This window comes from Pleurodeles waltl, chromosome 6 (genome assembly GCF_031143425.1).
Source record: "Pleurodeles waltl isolate 20211129_DDA chromosome 6, aPleWal1.hap1.20221129, whole genome shotgun sequence".
Taxonomy (NCBI): domain Eukaryota; kingdom Metazoa; phylum Chordata; class Amphibia; order Caudata; family Salamandridae; genus Pleurodeles; species Pleurodeles waltl.
Genome location: NC_090445.1, coordinates 1,116,134,500 through 1,116,155,866, shown reverse-complemented (window position 1 = coordinate 1,116,155,866; position 21,367 = coordinate 1,116,134,500).

Sequence of the window (21,367 nt, the reverse complement as noted above, 5' to 3'; positions counted from 1 at the left end):
GCCTGCGCCTCATCCCTGGTGTCTAGTGGTTGCCGTAAGTATTGTGCGTCTGTGTTGTGACTGTCTGTTTATTTTTTGTATTCTTTACTACTCTTTGTCTCTTTTTCTGCCTTTTTCTCCTTTCTCTTAAGCCTTTTTAGACGTTCACCTCTTTTGTCGGTTTTCTCCCTTGCTCAACCCTTGCGCTCTGTTCCAGTACAGCCGCTGCGTCCCCTGTGGCCCCGTCCCCCTCGTGCCCCCATTCGCCCACCGCTCCTGCCTCCCAGCTGCTCCTGCCTTCAACCTCCCCTTCATAACGGCGGCCGAGCTGATGGCACGCAAAAGGCTCGCCAGAGGCAAGCCTGTCGCGCCTGGATCGTGCCTAGCGCCAGACCCCTTGGCCCCGCGATCCCCTCAACGCCCGACACTGCTACAGTGCCAAATCCCTCCACACCCTCAACACCGGCCGATCAGCCACCTGCTTCCAAGCCACCCTGAAGTTCACCCTCGGTCCCTTCTCCTGCCGGAACTGCAGCTTCACCAGCCCCCGAGCTGCCGCCCCTCTCGCCAGAACCGAACACAACCGCCTCAGATGCATCCTCCTCAACACCCGATCCGTCCACAAGCATGCCGTCGAACTTTGGGACCTACTCATCTCATCCTCCCCGGACGTCGCCTTCCAAACCGAAACCTGGATGAACCCCCTCCTCGGAACCCGACATCACCATAGCCATCCTGGACGGATATAAGATCATCCGCAGAGACCGCATCAACAGACCTGGAAGGGGGATCCCCATAGTTCACAGGAACACCATCAGAATCTCGACCAACACCGAAGACGCCCTTGACGCCGCCGAACACTTACACTTCCAGATTCACATCAACGCCAACACCACCCTCAGAGGAACACTCATCTACAGACCCGCCGGCCACAGTTCAGTGACTCCATCGCCGACGTAATCAGCGCTCAAGCCCTTGCTTCCACGGACTACATCCTCCTCGGCGACCTGAACTTTCACCTCGAGAACTCCAACGACAGCAACTCCACCGCCCTGCTCAACAACCTCGACAACCTCGGTCTCAAACAACTCGTCACAACACCCACCCACTCCGCCAGCCACACGCTCAATCCTGTCTTCTCTGCCAGCTGCCACATCACCTTCCACCACACCACCGAACTCCACTGGACCAACCACCGTTGTGTCCACTTCACCTTCAAGAAACCCACCATGTACCACCACCCACAACAGATCCCCCGCCGCAGCTGGAACAAGATCACTGAAGACCAACTGCTCTCCACCCTCGCCCGAGCCTCGCCACCCATCACCGCCAACCCCAACACAGCTGCCCACAACCTCAGACAATGGATAGACGACTGCACCCACCTTTGCCCTGATCAAGAAATCCTCCAACACTCGCACCAGCACTAAGGCTATCTGGTTCACCGCCGACCTTCAGGCCTCCAAACGGGAGTGCCGAAAACTCGAGAAGAAGTGGCGCCGTGAACAAACAGAGATCAACCACACTGCCCTCAAGAACGCATCCGCAAGTACCACCAGCTCATCCAGACCACCAAGAGATCCTCCTAAAAGGAACAACTCAACAACAATGCACACGGCAACAAAGAGCTCTTCAACATCGTTAAGGAACTCGCCAGCCCCAGGTCCTGTTCCAATGACACCCCACCTTCGCAAGACCTCTGTGACTCCCTCTTAACCTTCTTTCACCGCAAGATCACGGATATCCACGACAGCTTCAACACCTCGACCCCCACGACAGCCACTGTCACCACAACCCGCGACTCACTGGACCTCAGCCACACCAACCTCCTGCTCTCCTGGACCCACATCAATGACGATGATACCATCAAAACCATGCGCACCATTCACTCCGGCTCACCCTTTGACCCCTGACCTCACCACGTCTTCAACAAAGCAGGCTCCATCATCGTCCCCCAACTCCGAATGATCGTCAACAGCTCCTTCAAGACCGCCACCTTCCCAGAAAGCTGGAAGCACGCCAAAGTCAACGCCCTGCTAAAGAAACCCAAAGCAGACCCAAGAGACCTCAAGAACTACCGGCCCATCTCCCTCCTCCCCTTCCCGGTGAAGGTCATCAAGAAGATCGTCAACGGTCAATTAACCCACTTCCTTGAAGACAACAATACTCTGGACACATCTCAATCCGGTTTCTGTAGCAACCACAGCACAGAGACCGCCCTCATCGCCACCACCGACGACATCAGGACCATGCTAGACAGAGGCGAAACTGCGGCCCTCATCCTCCTAGACCTCTCGGCTGCATTCGACACCGTCTGCCACCACACCCTATGCACACGCCTCCATGACGCAGGGATCTGCCACAAAGCCCTGGACTGGATTACTTCCTTCCTCTCGGGCAGAACCCAGAGAGTCCGCCTCCCTCCCTTCCTATCCGAAGCCATCAAGACCATCTGCGGCGTCTCCCAAGGATCCTCCCTCAGCCCAACCCTTATCAATGTCTACATGGCACCGCTCACCAACATCGTCGATCACACAACCTCAACATCGTCTCCTACGCCAATGACACCCAGCTGATCCTCTCACAAACCAAGGACCTCGCCACCGCCAAAACCAACCTCCAGGACGGAATGAAGACCATCGCCAACTGGATGGACAGCAGCCGCCTGAAACTGAACTCAGACAAAATAGAGATACTCATCCTCGGCTCCAACTCCTCCACCTGGGGCGACTCCTGGTGGCCGGCCACTCTAGGTACTGCACCGACGCCCACCAACCAAGCACGCAACTTATGATTCATCCTGGACTCATCGCTCACCATGACACAGCAAGTCAACGCCATCTCATCTTCCTGCTTCAACACCCTCCGCATGCTCCGCAAGATCTTCAGGTGGATCCCCACCGAAACCAGAAGGATGGTCACCCAGGCCCTCATCAGCAGCAAACTGGACTACGGCAATGCTCTCTACGCAGGAACCACGCCCAAGCTCCAGAAAAGACTACAACGTATACAGAACGCCTCTGCACGCCTCATCCTCGACATCCCACGCCGCAACCGCATCTCAGCCCACCTGAGAGATCTACACTGGCTCCCCGTCAACAAGAGGATCACCTTCAAGCTCCTCACCCACACCCACAAGCACTCCACATCGCCCGCCCTGCTTACCTCAACGAATGACTCACCTTCTACACTCCCAACTGGTAACTCCGCTCTGCCAACCTCGCCCTCGCCACCGTTCCTCGCATCCACCGAATTACAGCAGATCGTTCTCCCACCTCGCCGCCAAGACCTGGAACACCCTTCCCATCCACCTACGACAGACCCAGGACCTGCTGACCTACAGGAAATGCCTCAAGACCTGGCTGTTGGAGCAGTAGCACCTCCCCACCACTCCCTCAGCACCTTGAGAGCCTCACGGGTGAGTAGCGCACTCTACAAATGAATGATTGATTGATTGTGTTATCTGTGTTACCAAAAAAACTTTGACCTAAAGAATGTATCACCAGTGGTGTTACATATTTGTTAAATAAAGAGAGAGCTTAGAACTGTGTCTGCAGGGATCCGACATGTAATGGTTTAAAAATCCATTAAGACAGCATGACATCTTGATAATCATTTGTTACATATAAGGTTAACCATTCAATGGCACTGTCACACACCACCAATCACACTCAAGTGCTCATTCTGAGTCTGGCGGTACTGAGACCGCCAGACCTGGGGTGGCCATCGGACCGCCGCAGTAGTGGTGGTCTGATCTGCCACACTCCGACCACGGCAGAAACGCAGCGGGAATACGGCTGACACCCCCACGCCAGAGACGGACTCCAGCCTAGTTGTCCCGGCGGTTGTAATCAGCCAAGGCGGCGTTGCAAGCAGCGCTGCTCGCCGGATTACGAGTTCCACTCCGCCAGCCTTTCCATGGCGGTTCACACCTCTGGGGATAAGCTGGCGGAATGGGGGCCCCCTGCACAGCTCCGTCACGCATTTCACTGCCTGAATTAAGGGCAGTGAAATGCACGACGGGTGCTGCTGCACCTGCTGCCCCGTCACATTGGCGCTGGCTCGATTCCAAGCCGGTGTCAATGTTAAGGCCCTCTTCATCGCAGGGCCGGCGGGCGAAAACACTGTTTCGACCCGCCAGCCCTGCGGTGAAGTCAGAATGCAACCAGAGATGTCCTGACGGCACCAGTGGTCAGGTGGCAGATTGAGTTTGGCAGGCGGCCTCAGCCTCCCACCAAACTCAGAATGAGCGCCTCAGTCTTTCTAGAAGGATGGAGTGTGAGACCGTGTTGAATGTCACAAACAGATCAAGCAGGATCAGAGCACATTTTTTATTTTGCAGTTTTGGCCCCTTTGTGTTTCACACATAAGCTTTATTCGGCCAACAGACCATCAAAGCATACAATACAGTACAATATAAATATAAATAAACATCATAATATCATAGGAAAATTTAAAAGAAAAAGTAAAATCCATGTTTGCCCGACTAGTAACAATTTCAAATCATTGTAAATAAAAAATACGTATGCGCCATGCCATTACTAAAACCTTACTTACTGCATAAATTGTCACATTTGAATTATGGCTTTTTAAAATCCTCAAAGCTAAAAAACATTCCCTTAAATTCAATTCCCGACAGATTTTGTGAATCCATTTAAGCATTGGGGTTGAGTAAGCGGGACAGAAAAACATAAAATGTTCTATTGTTTCGGAAGAAGTGCCACATACAGGACAAATATCAGAGCTTAACTTAGGTCCCCATCTGCTCGTCAAGGCCTTCAAAGGTAATGTTCCGAATCGAAATCTGGCATACAAGCTTTTGCCTGGTAAGTCAGGTATTATATCTAAATATAGTTCGAACTCTGGGTACCATTTAAAGTCAATAGACAAATTAGTTAAATGACCATTCGATTTTTGAGAAATGTAATTATTACGTATGTGGGACCAGTAAGCTCCTTTCAGTACTTTAACATGGAACTTCACGAGTTGCTGGGGATTCTCCCAAAAGTTCCTCAATCCCAGCGTGCAAAACCAGCCGGATACGTGTTTGATCCATGGGATTGACGTAGAGTTAGGGCTTTTTAACAATTCTAATAGAGAACCAAATATACTAGAGGCCGTAAGATAATTAAATCAGCTATTCGTTTAAACCCTAGGTCTAAAAATAGGGGGGTTAATGGGGTACTAGTAGGGCAAGCACATAAAGCCCGTGCAAAGCTATTCTCAGTTTTGGTTATCCTACTACTATCTGCCATGCCCCAAATCTCTGCGCCGTAAACAGCAGCACCCTGTGCCTTAGCCACATAAATCTTTACTGCTGGAGACATAACTTTAGCGATCGTATTCCTATAGAGGAGCAATATGGATGCTGCCCGATGTTGCAAAATCCCAGCACTCTTGCCAACTTGTTCCTCTCAAAGGAGTGTATCTGTAAGTCTCACACCCAAGTAGTCAATGGAGCTAACCTGGTCCAAAATAGCTCCATCTAACCTAATAGTATATTTCTTACGAGGGCCAGAGCGAAGCACCATCAATTTCGTTTTCTTCAAGTTCAGCTCTAAACCAAAATTCCAGCAGAATGATTTAAATCTGTCCACAAGAATTTGCAACCCCATAGGGGTTTTTGAAATCAATAGAGAGTCATCCGCAAAAAGGAGAATTGGAATTTTCTGATTGACTAGTGTGGAAGCATCGTTCTGGCATGTCATTAGTTCTTGGACCACCTTGTTGATGAATAAAGAAAACAGAAGTGGTGCAAGCACACATCCCTGACGGACACCTCTTTTAATGGGAAATTTATTAGTCAATTCACCTTGATTACCCCATCTTACTTGCGCGTATGTGCCTTCGTGCATGCGTATTAATAGAGGGATAATATCGGGTGGTGCCCCTATTTTGTGTAACACTCCCCAAAGCTTATCTCTTGGGACCAAATCAAAAGCAGAACGTAGGTCAACAAAAATGACGTATAGAGTTTGCTTTGCCAAGACTACATATTTCCAGTGTAGCACGGTCAACCTGAAAGCCTGGTCAACCGTGCTAACTCTAGAGCGGAACCCTGCCTGGAGCGGTGAAAGGATCTGCTGCTCTGACACCCAGTTCGATAGTCTAACTAGCAACTGTTTGGCAAAGATTTTTTGTAAATTGTCGATTAAACTGACCGGTCTGTAATTGATTGGAAGATTTACATTACCCTTTTTGTAAATTGGGATAATTTCTGCACCCTTCCACGTCTCAGTGATCTGTCCTCCTTTTGTGATTTTATTTGACAGTAGATTGATATACCAGGTCCATATAGATGACTCTGATTTATAAAGGTCGCCTGGAATTTTATCGGGACCTGGGGCTTTACCTGACTTTAAAGAGTTGATAGCCTCTGCAGTTTCTTCTAAGGAGAAACAAATATAACTCTCAGAGTTATATGGATTCCCATCAGGTGGAGAAGTGGCAAGGTTAGCATTTTGTAAAATTAGAGGGTCTAATCCCACTTTATCACAGTCAACAGCCCCAGTGGAGATAGTTCCTTCATACAAGAGAGAGAAGTGCTCCACCCAAGTTCTGGGTTGAATGTGGTTCCTTAGATTAGACCTACCCCCTCTCTCGTGCTTCGTCAGCAGTTCCCAGAAAAGCGTATTGTTGTTTGCTTTTGTAGCATCTAACAAATCCTGCCAAATAACATCTTCCCAGGTTTTCTTTGATTGTAAAATTGTCTTTTTATACATACATCTTGCTTGTTTGATCCCCCCCGTGGACCCAGCCTTTATGGCTTTTCTTAGCTCGATCTTAGCCCTCATACATGCATCATTAAACCATCTACTGTTAGATGAACCCCCGTGTTGCCGGCTTACCAAGGCTGCCTTTTTGTAAAAAAACCTTTGAAGTTTGACCATCATATCTTCGTGGATATCAAGAAGTGGGATAGCTTCCGGCTCGAGGTCTTCGTAAGCTTACAGATTATCTAAGAACACTTGATAAATCTTACGGAGCAGATAGGGGTTTGACATGACTTTGGGCCACCTCACCTTCGTATTAGCATTATTTAAAATAGGGGGAGGGACCATTGATGGTTGCGTATTCGAGGTTCTACCAAAGATATTCCCAGAAAGGGTAAGCGGCAATGGGAAGTGATCACTCTCGCATCTTGAATCTACCCTCATGTCAAGCAGCAGTGGCCAGAGACGCACATCCACCAAAAAATAATCAATTACACTGGCCACATAACCTCGTAGAAATGTCGGTGCAAGGTTTAAATCAGAAGGAGTTCGACCATTGCAGGCCCTTAGGCCAAACTTTAAGCATAATGTAGCGAGCTGTGCTGCGACACGAGAGCGTGGAGGATAACTATCACCATCCAATTGTGTAATCCCCCATAATTTGTCCTCTTCCACAGTTAAGTCACTAAGAAATGCTGAGGGTTCAGAGGTGCAATTTACATCCCCTGCAATAATTAAATAGGAATTAGTTTGTATTGTGTCTAAAAAATCAGAAAGTAGAGTTAAAATATGTGATTCTGTACCACGTGCAACAGAACGGGCATAAACATTGATAAGAGTTATGTTAAAATTTTCACGAAAAGAAATTTGTAAGCCCATCAAATCGGGACAATCAAATTCTAAAACCTTATAGTCACATTGGAGCTTTGATTTTAAAAGAATTAAAAGTCCCCCTTTCGCTCGACCAGTTGCTTTCTCTGATGGCTGTGCAGGGATATTAAAAGAGAGAAACCCATCCATACTTGATTGGTCCTCAACCCAGGTTTCTTGGAAAAGACAAACATCTTGTGACTTGATGTTGGCAACCCAGTCCACATCATCCAGTTTCCTAGCAAGACCAGCAAGATTCCAAGTCATAATGGATAACCCATTAGTTCCCGTTACAGTCCCATGTTTGGAGGGTAGAGCATCCTTATAATTCGGTTCATTAACAAGGGTCTTGTCTGATTTGTCTATTATGGATGCCACTAAAGTATCCTGATTGACGGCTTTCTGGGTGGAAGACAGTCATACAGAACCATGATGCAAAGATACGCCTTCCTCCCTAAAGCCTCTCTCATTAACATTGGCTATGGCCCCTTTGTGTCTCATTCAATTTGTGAAATGTAATTTTTATTGTGACAAGTGTGGCAATGCTGGATAATCCTAGTTTTGCCACTGACGACAACTTGGGATGCTTTCTCATTTGTAAATATGAGCAAATTGTGTTTGTTTTCTATAGTTTAATGTTTGTAGGGAATACAGCGCAGCAAAAAATAGAAGGATATTCGTCACTTAGGGTCTGATTACTAGGCTGGCAGTCAGAAGACCACCAGCCTCGTGGTGGCTGTCGGACCGCCATGACTGTGGGGGTCACACCGCCACATTACGAGGTTGGTGGGCAGACCCGCCATCCTCGCCAGGATCTCAGATCCCGATGGGCTGACGGTGGAGCAGATTGCAATTAGCCAGGGCAGCGCAGAAGTCAGCGCCAGCCTGTTGATTACAACCTTGTTCTCCACCAGTCTTTATTGCGGTACCACCGCCATGAGAAGGCTGGAGGAGAACAGGTGCAGGGGTCCACATGGGTGCTCCTGCACTGCCCATGGTTGTGGCATGGGCAGTGCAGGGGTCCCCCTGCCCAGCAACCTCAAAATGTGCACTGTCTGCTCGAATTCAAAAATAACTTGAGGATGCATTTTGCACTAATAAACAGACAAGAACAGCAGCAGGCAGCAGCCTTTCAGCCTCTATTATGAGCCGCTGACAATGCTGCTGCCCCTTTCCCACTGGGCTGACCAACAGGAATCTTGGTTTTTGCCAGTCAGCCCAGTGGGAAGATTGTAATGGGGCCAGCGGGGAGGTTCACCACATGGCAGCGAACACCCCGTCTGGAGTTTTTGGCAGATGGGTTTCCGTCCACCAAACACTTAATCAGCCCCTTAATATTTTGTCAGAGGAGGAGAGAATTTAGGACAGGTGCTATTATCATGTGATTTTCTAACACATTTAAATTCCAAATTGTTACCATACACTAAAAACTATTATTTGAAAAAACTCTTTCACAAATACATCATATTTTGGATATTTGAGAATTCTCCACTCTGTAGATGGCACCCATTCCTGCACTCAGCCTCTTGTATACAATTTAAATATGCATTGTCTTTGTCAATAGCAGCTTCTATTTGTTTCCTGTTTATTGTCAAATGATTAAGAAATAGTCATTGAAAAATCATTGAGTCTCTCAGGACATTGGCTTATGGTATCTTGGGTTTTTGGAAAACTACAAAAACTGGTTTCTCAGAGTGTCAGGAATGTAATAATGCATTATTTTAGCAGATTATTTTTCACTACAAAAAGTCAAAATTGTGTACCTTACTTCTAGTTACTCTTTTGTTTATATTTTCTATGTTGTAAATTCAGTGATGACTTTGTTAGGGTAACCCTTGAACAATCTAAACATACAACTCCTTGCTGAATTCACAATTTTGTATAGTTTTCCGAAATGTGTTGCTTCCATTGTTCACCTGGATCACACGAACTGCAAGCACTTAAAACTGCAAAATTATGAAATACTGACCACCACTCACCAAAGGGGGGAAACATGATTCCACCTTCTCTCTTATTCAGAAAGCTGGGAAGGGGACATGTTTAGCACAGCAAACCTTTAGTTTGTGACATTTTTAGAAAACAAGACACACTTTCTGGTATAGTAAATATTTTCAATTTTTAAAAAAAACATGCCTTTTGTTATACTTTCCTGATCTTTCAAACCAACTCCTGAGTATTTAATCAAAATTACGGCAAAATTATGGAAGACTATGTGGAATTATGCAAGGAGTGTGTACTGTTTGCTTTTATCATTTACTGATAAGATTGTATATTGTGTTTATGTTTGTAATGGCCTGAAGGTTCTGGTGAGAACCTTGGTTGTGTTCCAGCAGCAGGAGGGGCAGCTCCTCCTCAATGGTAGAGGGGTGTTGCCCCCCTGGCTAAGAGCCAGAAGATGAAACATAAAACAATAATTTACTATTGTTTTATTTTTCAACTGCTGGCTCAGCTAGCAGTGCAGGGGAGGGGCTGGGCCACAGGAGGGGGGGAGAGGGGAGGGGGAGTGGAGTGCACCTTGGTGTGCATGTGTGTTTGATCGCTGTCTTAGGCCGGCCAAACACACATGCACACTTAGGTTTCTCCAACCCGGCTGTGTTGAACAGCCGGGTTGGAGAAACTGCACAGACCCTCAGGGCAGTGTCTGAGTGGCTGGTCACGTGGCTCTGACCAATCCTGATGCTGCTTTCATGCGAGGTTTAGCATGAGAGCAATGCCAGGGTTGCTAGGGAGCCTGTGCTTGTGTCCCAGTGAATGCTGGGAAAACATCAGGAGCAGAGGAGCGAGGCGATAGGAAGTGGCAGTGGGAACAGCAGGAAAGGTAAGTGTCTTTAAAAAAAAAAATGTATTGTTTCCCCTGTCCCTGTTGTTCCCATGCCTCCTCCTCTTGACATTTGCGGCAGCTGCTTTGCAGCTCTGCCAGTCAGTTGCTGGATGCCTGGGAGCTGGCCTGTCTTGCAGTGCTGTGGGTCTATTGACTGGATTAAATCTACTTAGAAACCTTATGCGTGAGTGATTCATCTGCTGGCTGCTGCTTGCTTACTACACATTTTGGCGACAAAGATGTGATTTGATTATTGAGCCACCAATAGCAATCGGCCTAAGCTTATCTCTTGCACATGTATGGAGGCTGCACTGGCAACCTAATTTGAAGCATCCTGATCTTGGAGAATCTAAGGAACTAACACTACTGAAGGCTTGGGCACTTCCAACTTTCATCATATAACTTTCATCATATAAAATTATTGAGTATTTTACTTGCTTTATCTCGCATCTGCAAAGTTGTTGTAGTTTAGCAGCGATTAGATTAAGCATTAGCAGAAGACATCTTGTATTTAGTAACTATTGTGAACATTTCACCGAATCCATTTTGTATTCATGGCAGCCATTTTCTCTGCCACATGCTGCCATATGGTCACCATGTGCTCTGTCCTACCTTTCTGTTAACTACTCTTGAAAATCTGCCTAGTGACAAGTTATATTTAGCATCTCCCACTTTCGCACATGCTCAGTAAGGTCTGCAGCTGTTAGTCCTTGAAAACTGTTAGCTCCTCCTACCTGTCGACTGTGCATTTTCCACATGACCTTACATGTATGCAAGTCTTGCTTCTATAACTGTACCACCTCCTTTTAGCCCCTGCGTGGGTATAAAAGGACCATGCTCTCTCAGTTCAGTGTGCTACTTCAGACATTACCAAAGGGTGCTGTTTGAACTGTAGCACCACCTCATGAGGTTAATAAACTTTGGGGGTTATTACAACTTTGGAGGAGGTGTTAATCCGTCCCAAAAGTGACGGTAAAGTGACAGATTTACCACCAGCCGTATTACGAGTCCATTATATCCTATGGAACTCGTAATACGGCTGGTGGTTTATCCGTCACTTTACCGTCACTTTTGGGACGGATTATCACCTCCTCCAAAGTTGTAATAACCCCCTTTGTCTTTTATTTCAGTTTCTGTGCCAACTTCTTCCTACATGGTCTGAGGACTTTGTGCAGAGAAAGGTGAACCCCTTGCACTAGTAGGCCTTGCTGAGGCTTACTTCAACAAATTGGCGCCCGAACAGGGACTCATCGGCAACTCGGACGCCCAACGGATTAGTCGCGATGAAGGATTGGGATCTCGCTGCGGACGATCAATGCCTGAGGAGACCTGAGTCTTGGTAACCACGGCGTTTTTCCCTTCTTTCTGATTTGACCATCCAGGTGGCGCCGGTCCTCGACTGAGATCCTTTTTGTTCATTCGTCATGCAGTGACCATTTGGTCGATTTTAGAACTTGGCAGTTGGAACCTGGACACCCTGTGATTGGTAAGAGCCGTTTTACGGCACTTGCTGTGGGTTTTGATGCCTTTGTTTGGTAATGTAGTGTAGCACTACTTACTGTGGCTCTCGTGTTTTGGGTGACTAGTCAATTTGTGTCCTTTGAATTGATATATAAATTGCAATTTATATAGGCAGGTAATGAGGAGAATTTTCTCCAATTTAATTTTGATTTGAACGGCACCTTAAGTGCTACTTTGATTATAATATTGCATATTCTGCCCTATGTTTGGCATGCCTGTTTTTAGCGCACTTGCTTTTGTAATGGTACCAATTTGAGACTGGAAGAATCGCAACCGGCACCCCCAGAGGGGACGCCCAATAGAGATTTGTATGTTAAACATGGTCTTTCTTCTATAATGTACAGCACATTATGGAATAAATACACTCGTGCGGATCCTGAGTTACGTTGGCCTATGCATGGGTCATTTGATTTGCGAAAGATTGAGTATGTGGAACAATGTATGTGTAAGCGAAAGTCTAGGCGAGATATGTTTGACTGTGTACGAATGTGGGAGAAAGAAGTGCGTGGACGAGTGAAGCGTGAGCAAGCCTTGCTTGAGAAAGAGCAGCGGAAGAATGTATTTGTGAAAGCATTGGAAATGAGAAAGAAAGAAATAAATGACTTAAAGGAGCTAGAAGAGAAAGAACGTAAATTACAGGTAACTGGCCAATACACCATTAGGCAACCTCTCTATCCTATCATTAATAAACCACATGATGATTTATTTTTATTAGATCACCCTCCACCTCCGTATGTCGTTCCTTCTGCCCCTCATGAGTTAGCTAAGGTCTCCAGTTTGGAGCAACTGAAGATGCGAGACAGTCGCTCTATGTTGCCTGCTGACCGTGCGTCTGAACTTAGATCTATTGCTCGTAAAACAATTTGTAGCGTTGTCTCTGCTTCTGAACTTTTAGACAACATGAAGGGGTGGACGGAAAAGGAGCAGCTATATTTTACTGAGGCATTTGGCTCAGAAGTTATTGAACTATATCGGAAATATTCTGATGAGTTAGAGCCCGATGATGTAGCAGCTGATCATAAGCAAATGCGTGATGGTGTTTTTGTTTTCTCCCAGGTGGCTGATGCAATAAGGCGTTTGGTGAAATTATGTGTTACGGCAGTCTGCTTGCAAGAGGAGAAAAGGGCTGTGGACGTAGTTGCACGGACATCTCAGATCGGTGAGGTGCAAGCTTCCATCTTCGGAACAGATAAGACTATGATAGTTCACGCGAAACCAATGCGGGAGGCCGCGCCTTTGTATGTTCCTCCTAAAGGATTGGGTACAAGTGATGATAAAACTTCTGTTGATGCTATGGGTTATTTTATTTATAATTGGGTGTATACTCCTTGGAATAGGGCAGATGTAATGGCACTTAAAACAGCATTACCTGACCCGCGGAAAAATCCAGCCGCCTTTTATGAGGAAGTTGAGGGAGCAATTAGTTCTTGTACTATGACTTTGGCTGACATTGATTTATTTTTCGGATTGATATTACCGCCAGATATGTGGAGAACTGTTCGTAAAATTGATGATCGTGCAGTTTTTGTGGCGTCATGGAAAGAATTAGAACAGATGGACGGGGATAGGGAACCTGCGAAAAAGCCATATCAGTTGATTCTAGATCTTCCAGCAGCCATATTAGTTAAGTTAAAAACGATTATTCACCCTAAAAAGATAGATTGGACTGTTTTAGCGTCTTGTAAGCAAAAGGCAGATGAATCGGTCTCTGATTTCTTTACACGCTTTGAAGAAGCATTTCATGATTTTAGTGGTCAGTTATTGTCAAATGATACGGGCAGACATTTGTTTGTCGATAAATATGTCGCAAATCTGTTACCAGGAATAGCTAGTCGTCTAAAAGCTAGTGAAAGTTCATGGACTACCTCTACTCCGGGTTCTCTTTTGACTATGGCTCAGTATTATGAACGTCAGGAATTAGAAGCAAAAGGTAGCGAGGATAAAAAGATTAAAGAATTAAAGACGAAGGTTATGTTGGCTCAAGCTTATGGTACGCCTTTTAGAAGTAGTGATAGAGGTGGACGTGGATCTTATGGTTCTTCTTACACTCGTTCGAATTTGTCTGTTGATCAGTGTGCATATTGTAGAAAATTTGGGCATTGGGCTGCCGATTGTCCAGCACTACGTGTTCAGCAGTGTTCACATGGTCGGGGACAAATGAGAAATCGCTCAGGATATTCAGGACCTAGAAGAAACAACGAATGATCATGCTAGGGTTGATGTTAATGTACGAGGGCAGGATGGGTTTAACACTTTTGATAGACGGAACCAATACCAGATGTCTAACCATGTGCAGCCTGATTTCCAAGATTCTGCTTATGCATAGGATTGCCTAGGATGGGGTAAGGAATCAGTTGTAGTTCCAGTAGATCAGAGGGGTCCCTATGTTACAGCACATGTTTTGGGTTCTACTGATCAGTTTCTGGTTGATACAGGAGCTACTCATAGCGCCTTGTCTAAACAATTGATTCCAAGGCCTCCCCTGTCTGGCTTAACCATTACATCGATAGGTTTCGATGGAACACCTTCCCCTAGCCCATTGTCACAACCACTTGCATTCCATGTTGATAAATTTACTGCTCCATGTCCATTTTTGCTTTCTCCAAATACACTAGACAATATTGTGGGTCTTGATATGCTCAAGTATTTCAGGGCTACAATACGATGCTCTCCTGAAGGGGTGCGTGTTATTTCAAATGATAATCATCCTGTGATGGAAAGAGTTTGTCTTGTTAAAGAGGATATTGCATTAGATTCACTCCCTAGTACTTTGTGGGCTACTTCAGATACTGATGTGGGACAAATGATTATTCCACCGGTACATATTAGTGTCAAGGAGGGAGCTGTATTGCCACGATTGCCTCAATACAAAATTCACAGGAGGGCGAAGAAGCACTCACATGAATTGTGCATGATCTTATTACAGTTGGAGTTGTTGAGGAAGTTCTGTATAATGTTTGTAACAGTCCAATTCTTCCTATTCTGAAAAAGGATACTGATACTAGGATTTACCGATTCATTATTGATTTATGAGAAGTCAATAAGATTGTGATACCACAATATCCTGTGGTATCTGACATCACAACACTTCTTACTTTGGTTCCCCCGACAGCAACTACGTTCTCTGTGATAGACTTGAAGAATGCTTTCTTTTCGATCCCCTATTCATCCTGACAGCCGATATTTGTTTGGTTTTACTTTGAATAAACGATCATATAGATTTTGCAGAGTTCCTCAAGGCTATACGGAGAGTCCAAGTATTTATAGTCAAGCGTTAAAATGACAACTTGATTCTTTTGTTTTTCCTGAAGGTGTGGCTCTCATACAATATGTCGATGATATTTTGTTGGCGGCTGATACTCCTGAGCAATGTGAAAAGTGCACTTTGTCCTTACTTTCTTTTCTTGCTTCACACCATCATAAAGTGTCACGAAAGAAATTGCAATATTGTAGACCAAAGGTAACCTATTTAGGTCACCTTTTGTCCAAGGAGGGCTGTGCACTTACATCAGATCGTATTCAAGCAATTTTAGACACACCAGTACCCTCTACTCCGAAAGATGTTCGGGCATTCCTTGGTCTTACTTCTTTTTGTAGGCAATGGATATTAGGGTTTTCACACATTGTCAAACCTTTGCTAGCACTTTTGACTAAAGATACGCCAATGCCCCTCCCATGGACAGATGAATGTGAGACTGCTTTTCTGCAGCTGCGACAAGCCCTTTGTTCAGCACCAGTGTTAGGTACTCCAGATTACATGAAGCTTTTTGCACTTTACGTACATGAGAAAGATGGATGTGCATTGTCAGTTTTAGTACAGACACATGGCGATAAGCAGCGTCCCTGTGCATATTTTTCAGCACTACTTGATCCTGTCGCTGGAGCGTTGCCTGGGTGTTTTCGTTCAGATGCTGCAACAGCTGTGTCAATACCTCAGAGTGAAGGGATAGTTTTGTCACATAAGCTGTTGGTGTTAGTACCCCATGCGGTTGATGCTCTTTTAAATCAAACAAAGACACAACATTTAACTAGCGCTAGTATAACAGGATATGAGTTGACATTGCTGGCTCCTCACATTACACTGAAGAGATGTGCAACACTAAATCCAGCCACTTTGTTGCCATATCCGGTGACTCAGCCTCAGTCACAAGAAACACATGATTGTATATTCCTTACCGAAGAACACACAAAGGGTCGTATTGATTTACAAGATACGCCCCTTCTAGATGTAGACGGGGAACTGTGGGTTGATGGGTCTTGTTTGAAGTTGCCAGATGGTACGACCTCAGCTGCATATGTAATCACCACAATACACACGGTAGTGGAGACAGCTCGTATACCACAGTAGTCAGCTCAAGCAGCTGAACTAATAGCTTTGACACGAGCATGTGAGCTTAGTACTGACTTATGTGTGAACATTTATACAGACAGCTGCTATGCTTTTGGAGTGGCTCATGATTTTGGTTTGCTTTGGAAAGAGAGAGGCTTTCTCACATCCCACGGGATGCAGATAATGCACGGAGAATTAGTGCATAACCTCTTGACTGCATTGACATATCCAAAGAAACTAGCTATTGTGAAATATAGTGCACATAAGAAAGTGACCGCTAAGATAGGGCAAGGTAATGCTCTTGCAGACCGCGTAGGATGTGAGACTGCGATGCAGCGAAGTATTACTTCCATGTATGTAGTGAAGTCACAAGCTGAACATTGGCATAATGGTAGACAAGACGTATTAGATATACAAAAATCTGCTTCTGTGAAAGAACGTGAGCAATGGTCTGAAGATGGAGAATTGGATGATGAGGGCTGTTGGCGGAATAAGCAGATGGATAAATGGAAATTGGCTATAGCTTTTGTACAACCTATTGTTCAGATGGCACATGGGCTGGCACATGTTGGAGCTTCAACAATAACGAAGTTGCTTACGCAAGTTTGGGAGCATCCAGAAATTTCCAGTACAGCTAAGAGAGTAGTACAGTCTTGTTTGATCTGTTTACAATACAATCCTGGAAAAGGGACACGTACTCCTGCGGGAGGGTTTGCTACACCAACTGCACCTTTTGAAGTTCTACAAATGGATTATATTCAGCTTGAACGCTGCAAGAATTTAAAGTATGTCTTGGTGGTGGTATCTGCCTTCAGTAAATGGATAGAGGCGTACCCCACAAAGGATAATACTGCCATTACCACAGCAAAGGTGCTTTTGAAAGAATTTTTCCCTAGGTTTGGTGTTTGCAGACTTTTATGGAGTGATAACGGACCTCATTTTGTTGGGGAAGTTACTAAGTATGTCCTGAAAGGATTAGGGATTAAACAGAAGTTCCATGCGGTTTTCCACCCACAATCAGCAGGGTTGGTGGAAAGGTATAATGCTACTTTGAAGCTGAAGTTAGCGAAGATACAGGCTTCCACATCCTTAACTTGGCCGGATGCATTACCGTTGGCATTATTGTCTATTAGGTCAGTGCCACACTCTCGAACAGGCCTGACCCCCTATGAAATAGTATTCGGAAGGCCAATGAACATTTGGGGAGTTCCTAAGCCATATTCTGTATATGATGTACCTTGTGTCCTGATGAATGATTATTTGGCACAGTTAACCGACAATTTGGTTTCTATTAATCAACAGGTTCGAGAAGCACTTCCTGACAGATCTACAGGTGAAGACCATGAACTCCGACCTGGTGACCAGGTGATGATTAAGTCCTTTGAAAGATCAAGCAGCTTGGAACCAAGGTGGCGAGGCCCAGAATAGGTGCTCCTTGCGACAAGGACAGCAGTTCGAGTGACGAACCGAAAGAATTGGGTCCATAGTACTCACTGCAAGAGAGTGCTACCTACCTTGGTGGAACCTGCTGTGCTGACCGATCATCGAGAGATTTTGACTACGGAGAAAGGCCGTGCTATATCACCTGACGAATCTGCAGAGGTCTTCCCAGACCATACAACTTCTGGAGTGTCGCGATATAATTTGAGACCGAGGAAAAAATCTGAATTTGTTTTTAAAAAACTGGTTGAGTTACCGCCCTGGGTTAGTGAAACGGAGAGCCAATGTGGCAAGGGGGGATGGATCAGCCATGCATTAGAGTAGTGACACCCGTCTTGGCCCGTGGCGAAGAAATCAGTGGCTTCCCAGGGATAAGAGCTCCAACGATTGTTTTTAATTCATTTCTGAAAGGGTCGATTATCACTGTTGCTAAAATGAATAACAAACTGATCATTAGTACTATGGGGTTTGTTGTTGTTTTGGTGGTTACAGCAACAATCACCTGGTTTGTTGAAAAGAAGGCTCCTGCTCGTGAGTTTTTTGTTGCCACTACTCCAGTACTAGAGGATCACTATTACTTTACGCTTCCCTATCAGGAGCAGAAGCACCGTCAATCGTACTTCAATAATACTTTCATTCAGATGTTGCATCATACTCATAATGCTACAAATACTACTAACTGTTGGGTATGTGGAATGATACCTGTGCATCAAAGGAAAGGAGGAACACCTTTCATTCCTCTTTCTTTTTCACACAATGGTTCTTGTCAAGCTTGGTACACGCTTTTGTTTGCATCTGGAAAACGTACAGGGCGGACTTCTTTTTCGCCTTAATAAAGTATGCTACCAAGAGAAAGATGGGTATCCCTAAGCCAAAGGAACTAAATGGGAAGAGTATCAACCGGACAATGTTTCAATACCATATGTCTTCAAAAATGTAAGAGACTCTGACAAGAAAGAACAATTTGTGAGTTCTGTTACAAAAACTAAAGCAGATTTATGCATACGTAGCATTGGGCGAATTCCAGTAGGGATAAGTGATTGTACCTTGATTTTAACTATTGAGGGTGTAAATAATAGTAGTTTTACAGCTTCACATAATACATATTTTGTTTGCGGTAACTATAGATATTACCATCTATCTGTTGGGTGGTCAGGTGTGTGTTATGTATCTTTTCTATTACCCCCTGTGCTTTTGGCCCCTGCATCGTATCACCGACATTTTAAACTGTTCAATGACATCATTAACAATAGATATAAAAGGGCAATAAGTACAAATGAGATAGACCACACGGATACTAGCCTGCAACAATATGTTGATTTTAATTTAGGGTTATTCCCCTTTGTGGGTGCTGCGTTAAACAGTAGGAAAGTGAGACGATTGACTAGGGTTGTGGAAGCTGTTACCAATCAAGCAGCTCTGGCACTTGGGAATATTACTGAGGAGCTCCAAATTGCGAGGATTGTAGCGCTCCAAAATCGTATGGTACTAGATGTGATATTAGCTGACCGAGGTGGTGCATGTCGCATCATCGGTAGTAGTTGCTGTGTTTTCATTCCCGATCACTCACCTTCAGTATATGATGCAATATCTAAATTGCATAAAATTGCTGCAGAAATCCACACAGAGACTGGTACTTGGACTTTTTCTGGATGGTTTTGGGCTCTTGTTTCCGCCTGGGGCTGGAAACTACTGACTATCCTGTGTGTAATGATTGCAATATTTTTCACATGCTGTATCTGTATTCAGTGTGGTCCAATGTTCTGCTCCATGTGTATTACTGCTTGTATCCCTACCAAAAGAAATATTGCAGAAATGAAAGCACAACATATATGTTAGATAAGGAAATAGCTGAAATGATGAGCATAAATATACAAGATGAATATTTAGATTATCCCAGAAAGACGAAAGTCTTCAGCTAAAGCTGAAAGGGTCGTCTGTTGTAGGTTACAGGGATTAGATTAAGCATTAGCAGAAGACATCTTGTATTTAGTAACTATTGTGAACATTTCACGGAATCCATTTTGTATTCATGGCAGCCATTTTCTCTGCCACATGCTACCATGTGCTCACCATGTGCTCTGTCCTACCTTTCTGTTATCTACTCTTGAAAATCTGCCTAGTGACAAGTTATATTTAGCATCTCCCACTGTCGCGCATGCTCAGTAAGGTCTGCAGCTGTTAGTCCTTGAAAACTGTTAGCTCCTCCTACCTGTCGACTGTGCATTTTCCACATGACCTTACATGTATGCAAGTCTTGCTTCTATAATTGTACCACCTCCTTTTAGCCCCTGCGTGGGTATAAAAGGACCATGCTCTCTCAGTTCAGTGTGCTACTTCAGACATTACCAAAGGGTGCTGTTTGAACTGTAGCACCACCTCATGAGGTTAATAAACTTTGTCTTTTATTTCTGTTTCTGTGCCAACTTCTTCCTACATGGCCTGAGGACTTTGTGCAGAGAAAGGTGAACCCCTTGCACTAGTAGGCCTTGCTGAGGCTTACTTCAACAAAGTGACCGGCTGCATCTTTCAAATTCCTTGAGTCCGCAAGCAACTTTTGACGCATGGTTCCGGGTGGATTTAGCTAGGCGGGACTATTTGTTTGAAACAAGGTATGTCTAATTCTATTGTTGAGGTGCCATGCCTTTATTGGCATTAGAGTGAGATACCAATATTGTACAGAACATTGTAGATAAATTTCAAGATGTTTTAGAAATGTGGTAGGTACTGGCAAAGGTTTGAACATACCATCAAACTGGAGCTTAATGCTGTACCCATTGTACACAAAGTTAGACATATACCACTTAGTGTCAGAAGTGATTTTAAGCAGTTGTTAGATACCTTATGTGCTGATGGTGTTATGCATCCAACTGATCCATCAGAATGGATTTCCCCTGTAGTCATGCTGTGTAAGTTTTCTGGAGATTACCTTGGTGGCAAAGCGGCCGCCTATGCGGCCGCAAACCTGCCTGCCGCTTTTCAACATCCCCGCTGAGCCGGCAGGTAGAAACAGAGTTTCTGCCCACCGGCCCAGCGGGGATGTCGGCCGTAACATTGCAGCCAGATCCTAATCGAGCTGGCGGTGTTGCGGCCGTGCAACGGGTGCAGCTGCACCCGTCGCGCTTTTCACTGTCTGCTGTGCAGACAGTGAAAAGCAGGGTGGGGCTGTGCCTGGGGGCCCCACGACCCCCCTTACCGCCAGCCATTCCAGGAGGGTGTCTACCACCACATGCAGGCTGGCGGTAAGGGGGGGGTCCAAATCTCCATGGCAGCGCTTCTTGCAGCACTCCCCTGGAGGTTTGTTACCGCTGGGACATCTGTGGCGGTAAACCGCCACTCCCGGTGGTAAGACCGTGGCGGTTCCGCCACAGTCGGAATACGCAGCGGAATACTGCCGGCCTGTCTGCGGTACTACCACCGCGTTTGCAACAGTCTCTTCAGTTGGATTAAGCTGCAAATTTAGAAATTTGGAAGCCATTTTAAAGGCTTCTACTCCTTCTGATCCTTCCTTGGCCTGTGCAAATATTATGCTCAATTTGTTCCTGGTTATGTTCAAATTGTCCAACATTACATAAGAAAACTAGAAATAGAGGGGCTTATTTATAAGCTCCTTGCGCAACTGCTGCATTATTTTATTTTACGCAGTGGTGGAGCTAAGTAGTGCTTTACACTGCTCCATATTTACAAACTGAA